Below are 15,031 nucleotides of genomic sequence, written 5' to 3'. Positions count from 1 at the left end.
TCTATTTTCACCGTTTTCCCTCTAACTGGTTAGGTCATCTTCTCTAATGCCCTTTGAAACTTCCAATAATACAGATCATCTTTCATGACATCTGGAGGGTCTAACATCTTACATGACATATTGACTTTAGTGTGCATTGGTGACAATGTGTTCGCAGTAATAAAATGTACCCGTCTTTGAAAGCCATTTTGTGTGACAGCGAAATTGGAGCAATGTTAAAAACATTGTGCAGTGTTTCTCATGTTTCGTTGTTTAACCTGGCATGAATTATGCTACAGCACAAGAGGGTTATTTGTCTTGGCCAGCCATTGCCCCAGGCTAATAACAGCAAAGCACTTAATAGCAAATAAGTGACATCTTTTTCCAAATGATTCAACAGTCTTCAAAAATGGAGCTGGCCGGTCCCCCGTAGCTATTGTCAGTGTCTATGGTGACTTATAGCATTATGTCACAGCGACCTCAGAGGGGCAACTAAGGGCTTAGCATAAATTAAAGCCTACAAAAATAACTATGTGGAACTTCTTGAAAAACAATGTCGCTGGCTTCCAACAAATCATGTCTGTTCTGTTACCCATCTTCATGTGAAGCTGTGCTGGTGTTGGACACACTGCAAACCTATGACAAGCTGCACTATCCATAGTAGCTGACCCATCCTATTGCTAGGCATTGCTAAGTGTCAGACAAAGGCTTTAGAATTAAAGCCTTCCTAATATTGAGTTGCACCCCCTTTGGCCCTCAGAACAGCCTCAATTCATCGGGCATGGACTCTACAAGGTGTCGAAGGCGTTCCACAGGGATGATGGCCCATGTCGACTCCAATGCTTCCCACAGTTGTGTCAAGTCGGCTGGATGTCATTTGGGTGGTGGACCATTTTTGATAGACATGGGAAATTGTTAAGCGTGAAAATCCCAGCAGCGTTGCAGTTCTTGACCCACTCCAACTGGCGCGCCTGGCACATATTTCATATACCGTTCAAAGGCACTTAAATATTTTGTCTTATGTCTTTTGCCATTCACCCACTGAATGGCACACATACACAATCCATGTTTCAATTGTCTCAAGGCTTATGAATCCTTCTTAGACCTGTCTCCTCCCCTTCATCTACACTGATTGAAGTGGATTTAAAAAGTGACTTTAATAAGGGATCATACCGTTCACCTGGATTCACTCGGTCAGTCTGTCATGGAAAAAGCAGGTGTTCGTAATGTTTTGTACACTCAGTGAATGTACAATGTATTTCCTCATTCACGGTCTGCACAAGTCATAATCATTTATAATGATTTTTATGATTTGCTTTATTACAAATGATGGCTGAATCACAAAGCATAATTATGCATCACTGATGCGGCAACAGTTATATTTCTGATATATTAACATAAATTACCAGTTAAACCTTGTGGATGAAAAAAGCGTATGTATGTGTCTGTGTGTGTGTGTGTGTGTGTGTGTGTGTGTGTGTGTGTGTGTGTGTGTGTGTGTGTGTGTGTGTGTGTGTGTGTGTCGTGGAGGGATTGACTGTAGCTTACCATTTGTTATTAATGACTTCAATCTTTCTATGCATTTTAATACTCTGCGATTTTGCAGTGTGGTGAAAAATTAAACAGCGTGTCTTTGGCCAATTGGTCTTGTGCCTACTGAAACAATCTGCCAGTGAGAAGGAGGCCCATATTGCCCAGTTTGTATGTTAGTACAGCTTACAGCCTCAGACTAGCACTCACTGAACTGACAGCATGATGCTGATCACCTAAAAGCCTTTTCTCGGCTGATTTTGTAATGGTGCAATTTTAATAGGACTATACTTCAAAAGGCCTTCAGAATGAGTTAGAAGCATACATCGATTGAGCCAGTGTATTGTGTGTCCATTTATGTTGTTTTCCTCCCCGCTAGTGCTTCACTAACAACATTCTCCCTCTCATTACCAGGTGTTCTCAACCACCAGACCTAATTACATAATTATAGAAAACAATCATCTGTGGATAGTTGGAGCCCTCACTGATTTAATTAAAAACATGTATTAATTGTAAACATTGTAGTTTCTCTGGAAGTATCCAATATCCAATGCATTGATGTCATCATGAATCAGTCACACCCTGATCTGTTTCACCTGTCTTTGTGATTGTCTCCACCCCCCTCCAGGTGTCACCCATCTTCCCCATTATCCCCTGTGTATTTATACCTGTGTTCTCTGTTTATCTCTTGCTAGTTCGGTTTGTTTCGTCAAGCCTACCAGTGGTTTTCCCTTGATTCCTGTCTCTTGAATGTGTTCCTGTTGTCCCGGTTTTGACCGTTTCTCTCTGCCCTGAACCTGAGCATGCCTACCATCCTGTACCTTTGCCCCACCTATCTGGATTACTGACCCCTGCCTGCCCTTGACCTGTCATGTGCCTACCCCAGTTGGATTAATAAACTGTTGTTAATTCGACATTGTCTGCATCTGGGTCTTACCTTGAAACGTGATAGAATCTATCCATGTGAAGCCCAAGAGTTATTGTATACTGAACAAAAATATGAACGCAACATGCAACTATTTCAAGGATTTTGTTGAGTTACAGTTCATGAAAGGAAAAAAGTCAATTTAAACGAATTCATTAGGCCCTAATCTATGTATTTCACAGGACTGGGCATGATTTATTTTTTTACATAAGAAGAAAGATTGTGTCTGCGTTCTGCCAAAAATCTGAATATTCACTGCTGAAGTCCTAATGTTTCCTCTTTCTTTCTAGGCTCACCATTAATGTGCACAGGCCCACCCACTTGGGAGCCAGGCCCACCCACTGGGTACCCAGCCACACTTTTTACCAACAAAAGAGCTTTATTACAGACAGAAATTCTGCTCAGCACCCCTTACACCCACTCCCCCTCTAGATGATCCTGTAGGTGAAGCAGCCGGATGTGGTGTTCCTGGGCTGACGTGGTTACACGTGGTCTGCGGTTGTGAGGCCAGTTTTATGTACTGATAAATTCTCTAAAACGACATTGGAGGCGGCTTATGGTAGACAAATGAAAATGTAATTATCTGGCAACAGCTCTGGTGGACATTCCTGAAGCCATCATGACAATTGCACGCTCCCTCAACTTGAAACATCTGTGGCATTGTGTTGTGTGACAAAATTACACATTTTAGAGTGGCCTCTTATCAAATCAAATAAGATTTTATTGGTCACATACACACGGTTAGCAGATGTTAATGCGAGTGTAGAGAAATGCTTGTGCTTCTAGTTCCCGACAATGTAGTAATAACTTACAAGTAAACTAACAAATTCGACTACCTTATACACACAAATGTAAAGGGATGAATAAGAATATGTACATATAAATATATGGATGAGCGATGGCCGTGCGGCATAGGCAAGATGCAGTAGATGGTATAGAATACAGTACATACATATGAGATGAGTAATGTAGGATATGTAGACATTATTAAAGTGTCATTATTTAAAGTGACTAGTGATACCTTTAAAACAATTTATTAAATGTATTCAAGTGGCCAGAGATTTGAGTCTGTATGTTGGCAGCAGCCACTCTGTTAGTGATGGTTGTTTAACAGTCTGATGGCCTTGAGATAGAATCTGTTTTTTGGTCTCTCGGTCACAGCTTTGATGCACCTGTACTGACCTTGCCTTCTGGATGATAGAGGGGTGAACAGGCAGTGGCTCGGGTAGTTGTAGACCTTGATTTTCTTTTTGGCCTTTCTGTGACATTAGGTGCTGTAGGTGTCCTGGAAGGCAGGTAGATTACCCCTGGTGATGCATTGTGCAGACCACACTACCATCTGGAGAGCCTTATGGTTGTGGGCGGAGCAGTTGCCATACCAGGCGGTGATAAGCCCGACAGAATGCTCACGATTGAGCACCTCTAAAAGTGTGTGTGTCTTAGGTGACAAGCCAATTTTTTTCAGCCTCCTGGGGTTGAAGAGGCGCTATTGCGCCTTCTTCACCACACTGTCTGTGTGGGTGGACCATTTCAGTTTGTCCGTGATGTATATGCCAAGGAACTTAAAATTTCCACCTTCTCCACTACCGACTCGCCGAAGTGGATGGGAGGATGCTCCCTCTGCTGTTTCCTGAAGTCCACGATAATCACCTTTGTTTTGTTGACATTGAGTGAGAGGTTGTTTTCCTGACACCACACTCCGAGGGCCCTGATCTCCTCCCTGTAGGCCGTCTCATCGTTGTTCGTAATCAAGCCTACCACTGTAGTGTCGTCTGCAAACTGATGCTTGAGTTGGAGGCGTGCATGGTCACACAGTCATAGGTGAACAGGGAGTACAGGAGAGGGCTGAGAACGCACCCTTGTGGGGCCCCAGTGTTGAGGATCAGCGGGTTGGAGATGTTGTTTCCTACCCTCACCACCTGTGGGTGGCCTGTCAGAAAGTCCAGGATCCAGTTGCACAGGGTGGGGTCAAGACCCAGGATCTCAAGCTTAGTGATGAGTTTGGAGGGTACTATGGTGTTGAATGCTGAGCTGTAGTCAATGAACAGCATTCTTACATAGGCATTCTTTCACTTTGTTGTCTAAAGATTGGACATTGGTGAGTAATATGCTCAGAAGCGGTGGATGGTGTGCTCACCTTCTAAGTCTGACCAGTAGGCCGCTCCGTCTGCCTCTCCTGCGGCGACCGTGTTTTGGGTCAGCCTCTGGGATAAGATCCCATGTCCAGGGTGGAGGTCCGAACAAAGGCTCCGCTTCGGGAAAGTCGTAGTCCTGGTCGTAATGTTGGTAAGTTGACGTCGCTTTTATATCCAATAGTTCTGTCCTGTTGTATGTAATAACACTTGAGATTTTCTGGGCTAACAATGTAAGGAATAATTCATAAAAAAATGTATTACTGCATAGTTTCTTAAAGGACCTGAAGCAAGGTGACCATCTCTGTCGGTGCACCTGTGTAATGATCATGCTGTTTAATCAGCTTCTTGAAATTTCACACCTGTCAGGTGGAAGAATTATCTTGACAAAGTATAAAATGCTCAATAAAAGAGATTTGTGCACAAATGTCACGTTCTGACCTTTATTTCCTTTGTTTTGTATTTATTTAGTATGGTCAGGGCGTGAGTTGGGTGGGCAGTCTATGTTTGTTTTTCTAGGTTTTGGGAATTTCTATGTTTCGGCCTAGTATGGTTCTCAATCAGAGGCAGGTGTCATTAGTTGTCTCTGATTGAGAATCATACTTAAGTAGCCTGGGTTTCACTGTGTGTTTGTGGGTGATTGTTCCTGTCTCTGTGTTTGCACCAGATAGGACTGTTTTAGGTTTTCTCACGTTTGTTGTTTTTGTTAGTTATCTCATGTGTAGTTTCTTTATAAATTAAAGAACATGAATAACCACCATGCTGCTTTTTGGTCCGCTTCTCTTTCACCAGAAAACCCTTACAACAAATTTGTGCACACTATTTTGAAAGAAATATTTGTGCATAGGGAACATTTCTGGGATATTTTGGGATATTTTATTTCATCTCATTAAACATGGGACCAACACTTTACATGTTGCATTTATATTTTTGTTCAGTGTAGTATCCTTTAATATTATGCTACAGACATTAACCGATTCCTACAGATGTAGGATCTTAATTTGATCACCCTGTTGCATGAGAACTACATGTGGAACGTGTAGTATATTTGAGGTTTAAATACAATTCCTTAAAAAAAATGTCATTAATTATAATCCACATAATAATTCACATTTCCTGTTTTGCTGCAGGATTATTTTCCTGCTATAGTAAACTGGATCAAATTCAGTATGAGATTATTGTAAATGAAAAGCTTGATGTCTTTCACTGCTGTGAATGTTTTTTGAGTGCCAGACTGCTCTTGGTGTAATCTGTATGACCATACACCCTGACTCTTATCATACATTTATGCAAACTTTGGTTCTTTAAAACAGAGAACTCACCTAGACGTGTCCAGCTCTGAGTGACATTTTTCATGGAAATCAATCGAGCCACCTCACCCTCCATCATTTAGAGCCCAGCACTTGTCACACTGTGTAGCCTGACTTAATGGCTGCCAGCCAGGTTTCAATAGACCAGCCATTGATTTGAGGACAGGCAATTCTTTGGCACAAAAAATATTTGATCCCTTACCTCCACAGCACAGCCACCACCATCATACATATAGATGAAAAGGTAATCATGCCCAACTAGGATATAAAATACAGATCAAAGGTGTTTTTGAGAAATAAAATGAAAGAATCAAATGTCATTGAGAAGCAATCATTCATCACCCACGTGTTACTTGTTCACAATTTGTTTCGTCTGTCGATTGCTACAGTAGCATGGTGTCATTTCTGAAAATGTTAAATGTCATAAAATAGGACGATGAAAGGATGTAATTTTCCCTCTCTCTAGCACTGTACCTTTTTTTCTGAATCCCCCTTTCTCAATCACACAAACACAGTGAGTGTTTTCACACCTTCGCCTAATGCTGCCATTGATTGACACTCATTTGGGGTGTGAGGAGAGAGCCTTTTACCCACAGGGTTGAACCTCCTGTGCTAATGACGGCTGGTCCTCTTCATGTGTGCAGTGCGTACCTGTGACCTGTGACCTGTGACCTGATCCCGAGGAGTTATTACAGCACGCTGCTCTCTCTGACGATGTCACGCACCACGACAAAAGCCACATGCAGATATCACACTGATGAATTTGGACAAGACTTGACACTCCGGAATAGAAGATATTAACATGTAGAGGTGCACGCAGACACTGTCTCTTAGATACAGTGACAGCTGTACTTGTTTACATGACATTCGTTGTCCACATAAACCTTGTTCGGGCTACTTACTAATAGCACTTCTCTGCTACTAATGTGCCCTCATTCTTCAGATGTGTTCTCTGTGTTTATGAACTTGCACATGATGTATTTTGTCTTCATTCCTCCCCACCTACGTGTGCTGCAACACACAACCTATTTTATCACAAACAGGATAATAGTACCATGTCCTTCAGTCCAGACTGGCTATCACATTAACGTCTTCTCATAATCTGTCCAGTCGAGACCTTGTAGCTCACGGACTCAGGTACCAGTAACTCCACCAAGCAATATATGCCTAGTAAATAATGCAATCTAAAGGACTCTGAAACAGGTTACTGTCCTTTCATTGCATGGGCAAAGAGCAAACAGAGGCAAAGATGCATATTTTTATTTGAAATGAATGGTTGTTTTTCCAATGCATCTATACTAGCAGGCCTTTTTCCTTATCAAAGCCAGGTCCATCAAGGCTCCTTGTTTCATTGTCAATATACAGTATTGTTTCTGTGTCACTCTGCCTGAACCAGATGGTTTAAATGGTGGCTTGCTCATTATGGAGATGTTTCTGGACTGCCTCAATCACTGGGTCGACTCTCCAATCCTAAGGATTACGAGGACGGTGGAAGACACCGGCAGTAGACTTGATTTCTCATAGATCAGTGAACGTTAGCTTGGCTCCTGGTATTTCGCAGCCCATGTAACTTAAAGTGACACTTGCCTGAAGCTCCCTTGGAGCGCAAAGCAAGGTTAGCTCTCTGAAACCATATATGACAAGCAGGAGAGAGCTTGCAGGGGAAGTGTTTGCCGCGGTACCACTGGGAAAGCCCGAAATCCTTTCCTCTCTCTAAAAATTCCCTTGCACCTACATTCTCTTTTTTCTACAGGATATAAGTACATTTGGGTGAGGAGAGAGGAGTGAGTTCTCGGATAGAAGAAGAGTGCATATCCATATGCTTGTGCGACCATGCCACCAGCTCAAAGGTGAAATTCAACATGGCTTAGTGGTTTGGGTGAGGTGTGAAGACTGGCCTGCATCCTGTTCTTCAGTCAATAATGCAGCAACAAGGAAAAATGCATACCGTGTAACCCACTGGATTATCAGCTTATTCAAATAACTTCCATTGGGTATTTGATGTTCATAGCTGTTGTGATTTGCTCATAGTCTAATTACTTCATAAAGCATTCAGCTTTGACTCAGAAAGGTGTCATCAATTCCTCACATACATATTTTGTCTCAGTGACATCAATGTGGATCTTACAGTAAAGCCCATTGTAGCTGTAACAATAATAATAATAATTCCGACAATAATTACAAGTTCCAAAAGCAACTAATACAAGTAATTCCAACTGCTGCATTTGAATAGAAAAGTCTTTATGCAACATGGCCACGAGCATTCGGAACCGACCTGGTGTCTGCAACACAACATTCTTTGTCGATGTAATAAGAAAATACTTCCATGGGTATTTGACCTGTCTAAATAAAGGCTAAGTAATTTAACACTTGCAAGCCACATACAGAAGTAAAATAGCCTGTTAAACTTTTCAGATAGTCCTGAATGGAGCTGGTATTGAGATGGTTTCCATGAAAGTAGGGCTCAATGACAGTGCTGGATAGATCATAATCTCTACATTGGCTAAAACTTCAATTCTTTAACTGTATATGATGGGGGGTTGACACTTCAGGAAATGAAAGAAGAAATGTAAAAAGTTAGATACAGAAAACTGTTCCAAGAGCAGTGATGACAGCCTATGAATTATTTCATGGTTCAAACTCTCCGCTCTAACAATTAGTGAATGTGTGTTTCACGAGGTGCTTTGGGAAGAACTCGCAAACCTACAATGTACATTGCTCCGATTCATCATTCAGTTGTCCTAAAAGCCCTCTCTATATCAACAATCCCTCCCAGATCTTTCAGTTCTCACTATACCCCTGTAATTATATGGTTGAGTATTATCTTTTGTTCAAGCACAGCATAAATCAATTGATATATAACCCATACCAACCTAACAATAAATAAGTGCTGCCATGCTTGATAAAAAGCATACACACACAGAAAAACACCTTATAGACCCCAAATGATACTGTAATTAACTCCATTAATCATCATTTGAGCCTTTGCATGGTTCAATGAGGGTTGAACATAGAAAGGAGAGATAAATACTGTAATTAGCTGAGAGGTAAAGGCAATGCCTTCCTCAGATGCATAAATAAAACATTGGCCAGAGTTGAGGTCCTGAAGTAATGTGTCTCCATGAACTCATTCCTTAAAGGAACATATAGAACCCAAAGGTCTACATGATGATACCAGATCTGCAAGGCCAAGAGGGAGGGTATTTCTGAATTTGTTATCATTCCAGGTTTTCACATTGGTCATTTATCAGAGCCATCATTACATAAGAAGGAAGATTGTGTCTGCGTTCAGCAAAATATTTGTTGAATATTCACGTCCAATATTCAAGTCCTAATGTTTCCTCTCTCTTTCTAGAATCACCATTAATGTGTGAAAAAGCCAGACATGATGCCCTCCTCTCTTTTCAACACGGTTGTTAGTGTGCCGATGTTGGAGATTTCTATGTTTTAAACCATTTCTGTGTGACTGAGTGACAATGCACAGTGAACTGGAGAACAACGTATTTCTCTCACAGACCTGAAGACTGAAATGCTCTCCAGCCTTTGGCTTACCGTGTGGTAGTCTGAATCCATTCAGGCTTTTTTACATTGTTAACCTGGCCTTGATTTACTTACTGGTATCACCGTTAACCCCTAAAAGTCTAAGCCTTTGGGAGTTGGGGGGTTATACTAAGATAACATTTGGAATTGTTTTAAGATGGTTATACTGTGGATCATTTAGCTATTTGATTTGGAATTTTTTGGACCCCTGTAGGCATATATATATAAAAAATAACACACGATTTGATCAAATATTGAATTTGGTGTTTACTACTATAGCTCATAGAAACCCATCAAAAAATGTATCTTACGGAATAAGGTTAAGAAGTATCTATCCCATATCTAGAAGATATAAGAATGCTCCGGACATACACTGAGTACACAAAACAACTTAACACAACTACAGGAACCATTGGAGTCAACATAGGCCAGCATGTGGAGCACTTTCGACACCTTGTAGAGTCCATCCCCCGATTAATTGAGTCTGTTCTGAGGGGGGAGAGGGGTATACTCAGTGTATGTCTATTTTTTGGGGGGCAGTACCGAGTTACCTCCAGATGAGTACAGTTGTGGGGGTCATGAAGAAAAATGGAAAAAAACATTGTGATTCAAGAGAGTCTCCCCTTTCCATAGGGAAGTCATATGAGTTTGTAGTGCAAACGGTTCAGACACTACAGACAGAAGTTGGCACATCGACGCTACCAACGTAAGACGAGTCCCATGACACCTGTGGGGATCGTAGAGCAAAATGGAGAACACCATCGTGTTCGTGAGGGTCACATCTTTCTGCAGAGTGGTCATATTGGTTTGTAAACCGTTCAGAACGCTACAGACGCTTTCATGAGAAGACATATTCGTCTGACAAGCAGCGCTGTAGCTCTGCCACTTTTTTTGAAGAAGGCCGACATTCTGTAGGTGGATGTGGTGGATTGAGAGACAGCCCATACAAAGAAACAGATATCAATAGCTTAAACAGACCGATTTTGATGTGGATCTTTGTATTATGTTAATTTGATTGATGCACGAGTGCATCAATTGACTAAAGGATTAAACACCTGGCAGAATAAGTATCTTGGTTTGCTTGCACTCTATTTGCACTCTAAACCATATCAGGTTTTACTAAAGTTTGAAATAGAGGAAAACACTTAGCATTTTGTTACACCGAGGCAAATTACTCCAAAATGTCAGATTGCCTATTTACAAAAACAATTTTCTAAATTGTGGAATGAATAAGTAATAACGTCAATGCTTTCTTAAATAATGGTTTTAAATCACCTGCCTGCACAAATAAAACCATATTGCTTACACAAAGAAATGCCTTCTCCAGGCATCAGCAGCTGGAAAGATTTTCAGCAACATTAATCCAATGTTAATACGTTGATTCGTTCACATCCACAGGGTATTTCCCTGCCAAAACAAATATGCATCCGAAAAGCTGACTGATAGAACTGTCAAAAGACTAACCTTCTGACAAAACTTCGAACTGCAACCCAAGTGACAATGGAAAATAAATTAGAAAATGTAAATGCAGGAGGAAGAGCAACAGGGGATAAAAACTGTACAGGAAGTAGAAGAGCGCTTCTCTCCCCTACCAGGGAATAAAGCATATCATAGTATCAATGAAGCTTGTCATGGTAATGCAAATTGGATTTGGGAATTTAATTTCCATCTCACTAATTATCTGATGCCTAAGAATGATATTGAATGGTATGAGAAATATATTTTTTAAATAAAGAAGTAAAAATGTATGCATGAAAGCTGTTCGGTGGAAGTTGAAAACTGGCTTGCCAAATTCCATCATCTCTCAGTAGACGCCTGCCAGGTCACATGTTGTTGGAGCCATGTGATGTTCTAAGCACAAACACATGAGATACATTAACCTGAGAGGATTTTACAACTCACTGTTGTTGTTTTTGCGTGCATGGCCTATATTGTGATAATCGTCGATGGCTAAACTGTTTGGTCATCACCGACAGTAAGCAAGACCCATGTCTACTGGGTTGTGGCACTCAAACACCTTTTGGTTGAATCAGAAATTGTGATTACTCAATGTGCTAAGACATTCAAAAACAGAGATAATACATAATAATCACCCTTCCTCTAATCCTCACAGTCCCCACTCTGGGTGACAATAATTAATCAACCTAGCATTAAGCAGATGGGTTGCAGCGGTAATAGATCAATTGACAAGCAGATGATAAGAATCGATGGGAGAGATAACCTTGGACAATGTAGAAAGTCTGGATGAGGGAAGAGGGAACCATGGTAATTTGGCTTACTCTTACTTTATGATTGTTGAGAACAAAAGGGTTTGGCTTTCTTCCACCAAAGACAAAAATGCAATGCTAAAATGTCAGAGAAACGCTGACCTCAAACAAACTTTCTCATTGATCTGCCTTACTTGGGTTTCAATGTACATTCAAGATCTTATGGTTCAAAGGGAAATTTGAGTGTGCTATTCACAAGAGGCATTCCCTGATGTGAACCATGCCTCGAACAAAAGAGATCTCAGAAGTCCCAAGATTAAGAAATGTTGACTTGCATAAAGCTGGAAAGGGTTACAAAAGTATCTCTAAAATCCTTTATGTTCATCAGTCCACGGTTAGACAAATTGTCTATAAATGCATAAAGTTCAGCACTGTTGCTACTCTCCCTAGGAGTGGCCGGTCTGCAAAGATGATTGCAAGAGCACAGCGCAGAATGCTCAATGAGGTTAAGAAGAATCCTAGTGTCAGCTAAAGACTTACAGAAATCTCTGGAACATGCTAACATCTCTGTTGATGAGTCTACGATACATAAAACACTAAACAAGTATGGTGTTCATGGGAACACATAAAGGAAGATGCCACTGCTGTCCCCAAAAAAATGCTGCACTTCTGAAGTTCGCAAAAGAGCATCTGGATGTTCCACAGCGCTACTGGCAAAAGTATTCTGAGGACAGATGAAACTAAAGTTTAGTTGTTTGGAAGGAATACACAACACTATGTGTGGAGAAAAAAAGACACAGCACACCAACATCAAATCCTCATCCCAAGTTTAAAGTATGGTGAAGGTAGCATCATGGTTTGAAGCTTGCTTTGCTGCCTCAGTGCCTGGACAGCTTGCTATCATCGACGGAAAAATGTATTCCCAAGTTTATCAAGACATTTTGCAGGAGAATGTAAGGCTATCTGTCCGCCAATTGAAGCTCAACAGAAGTTGGGTCATGCAACAGGACAACAACCCAAAACACAGAAGTAAATCAACAACAAAATGGCTTCAACAGAAGAAAATACGCCTTCTGGAGTGGCCCAGTCAGAGTCCTGACCTCAACCCGATTGAGATGCTGTGGCATGACCTCAAGAGAGAGGTTCACACCAGGCATCCCAATAATATTGTTGAAGTAAACAGTTTTTTAAAGAGGAATGGTCCAAAATTCCTCCTGACCGTTGTGCAGGTCTGATCCACAACTACAGAAAATGTTTGGTTGAGGTTATTGCTGCCAAAGTAGGGTCAACCAGTTATTAAATCCAGGGTTTCAAATACTTTTCCCACCCTGCACTGTGAATGTTTACAGTGTGTTCAATGAAGACATGAAAAATGATAAATTGTTTGTGTGTTATTAGTTGAAGCAGACTGTGTTTGTCTATTGTTGTGACTTAGATCAAGATCAGATCAAATTTGATGACCAATTTATGCAGAAGTCCAGGTAATTCCAAAGGGTTCACATACTTTTTCTTGCCACTGTACGTTGTGTGCTTGCAGAATTGCTGTGAATGTTGCAAATTCTTGTCCATTTTTTCGAGCCTTTCAAGCTTTCAAGTTCATTAACTGCAGTATCTCCTGGGAGCAAGCCCAATAATCATCATGTTTTATCCCTCATTTCAGTGGATTTACTTGAGGTCGGCTTCTGAAGTCCAACAAGTGGTCACTCTGGATCTCCCTGATCCATTTGAAAGTAAATTAGTCTGAAATAGCCATTATAATTCATAGAGATAAGAAGTCAATTCAAACAAAGAGCCCACAGGCAAAGCGTTATGATAGATCTTAGGGAGGTCAGTGTTGCAAGTCAGTACATTTCTAGGTATAACCCTTTTGGTTCTAGGTAGCACCCTTTTGTGTTCCATGTAGAACCCTCTGTGGAAAGAGTTCTACATGGAACCAAAAGGGTTCTTCAAAGGGCTCACCTTTGGGGACAGCCTAAGAACCCTTTTTGGTTCCAGATAGCACCTTTTTTCTAAGAGTATTGACAAGTAAGGAAAGGAGCTGACATGTCTGAATTGCCATTGGATTGCATCGCACACCACATCCATTACATATGCTGATATTGTGTTAATAACTTAAAACAGTAAGAATGTATTCATCAAGCAATCTTCCTGGAACATGCAGATTCAGGGGTTTAAGGAGTGGATAATGGGAGAAAAAGGAGTGTAAGTGGATTTTTGTCTTCTCCATTGCTGCTTCCCTGCATGGCACTCACATCAGAGGCCAATTTGAAGTGTTTAGTCTTGGAAACATTAATCCCTGTAATTTTAGGTCTGGTGTTTCTCGGTTGTCAGGTACATCAGGTCGCATTGGAGAAGCACTAAAACAGGGAGGAAGCCTGGTGTCGTCCACCGATAATTAGAATGCCCGTGTTCATCCCTACAAGGTAAAACAGCACTTCTTAAATGAAGGGCTGTCACACTTTAATTGTCTCCGCTGAGACAGAGAGAGAACGAGAGCATGGGATGGATAATTCTACAAACACATGGTAAATCAGAGAGAAGTAGAAGCTGAAAGAAATTATTGCGACAGTTGAAATTCATCAATGCGTCATTTCCATTGAAGTGGATCATGTCAAGGCCAGTTACTTCAGTGGACATGCCACATGCACTGCTTCATCACGTCAATGTACTAAGATACTTGTGCATGTCCCCTCAAAGCCCCGGACACGTCACAGAACCAACCAGACTGCAAATAAGGAGAAGGTTTAGGAGTGCACATTGAAGGATTGTAAAACAGCAGCTGACAGCATGAATGTCTTAATTCTTTCCATGTGAAGTTAAAAAAAGCCTGCCCTGAGCTGTCTAAAAATAACTGATTATCTGCACAAAGTGCTCCACCAAAGCCTTGGGGATTTGATCATAAATTAATCACAACATCTAAAAAGGTGCTATTCATCAAAAGCTAATGGTTCTTACAGTAATGAATAATTCCCCTGTCTTGAAAGTAGATAGGTTAACAGGCATGTCAAAGACCTCCAGTAGGCAAACTAAGATATGTCACAGCATTTCTGTCATCATCAAGGTTTATGTGTGTAAATTCTGAAAGAAAGTCAGAAAGAAAGATAGATAGATACCCACACACTGATACACCCAGTGAAAATCAAATTAGCATAATATAAAAATCGCCATAAAAATCGACCAGTTTAAGCTAGAGGTACCAGTTTATTTTTGCATTGGATGTGTCTCGAATCACCGCATCCGCTTATGTCGCACTTCCGCATCTGTGGTGAAGGGTAACAGAGCTAGAGCTGTGTTTGTCAGACCATGAGACATCCTGAAAATTGGTCTTCTCACAAAATTGTCTGTAGCATTCGAACGGTTTGGCCTACAAACTATTGTGACCCATCTATGGAAAGATGAGACTCTCAC

The sequence above is a fragment of the Oncorhynchus nerka genome, linkage group LG28 (genome assembly GCF_034236695.1).
Source record: "Oncorhynchus nerka isolate Pitt River linkage group LG28, Oner_Uvic_2.0, whole genome shotgun sequence".
NCBI classification, from domain to species: Eukaryota; Metazoa; Chordata; class Actinopteri; order Salmoniformes; family Salmonidae; genus Oncorhynchus; species Oncorhynchus nerka.
This window is presented reverse-complemented; position numbering follows the sequence as displayed.